This window comes from Arachis ipaensis, chromosome B08, assembly GCF_000816755.2.
Source record: "Arachis ipaensis cultivar K30076 chromosome B08, Araip1.1, whole genome shotgun sequence".
Taxonomy (NCBI): domain Eukaryota; kingdom Viridiplantae; phylum Streptophyta; class Magnoliopsida; order Fabales; family Fabaceae; genus Arachis; species Arachis ipaensis.
Window position 1 is genome coordinate 24353345 of NC_029792.2, and position 506 is coordinate 24353850.

Genomic DNA, 506 nt, shown 5'->3' on the forward strand with positions numbered 1-506 from the left:
AACAGTCAATATCTAGTCATTTTTTTTTAATTTTATCTTTATAAAAAAAATTGGGTTAATAGTAAAATTCGTCCCTGAAAGATCATCGATTCTTCAAATTAGTCTTCAAATGATTTTTTTAGTCATATTAGTCACTGAAAGATAAAACGTAAGCAAATTGGTCCTTCTGATAGTTAGATGATAACGTGTCACGTTAAGTGCTACGTGGCATTATGACGTGTCATGTTAAGTGCCACGTGTCACTTGACATGTAAGAAAGATATTTATAATCAAAATAGTCTATGAAAGTCCAAACGTAAATCATTTTCATTCCTAAAATTTTAAAAATTAATCAAATTAGTCCTTATATAATTTTTTTTTATTTTTTTCATAATTCATAATTTAAAATATTTTTTATAGTACTAATTTTAATATTATTTTTAAATTTTAATAAATAAAATTTTTTTTTACATAAAATAATAAAAATAATTAAATTATTATAAACTTATTTTGTCATTTGTATTTTA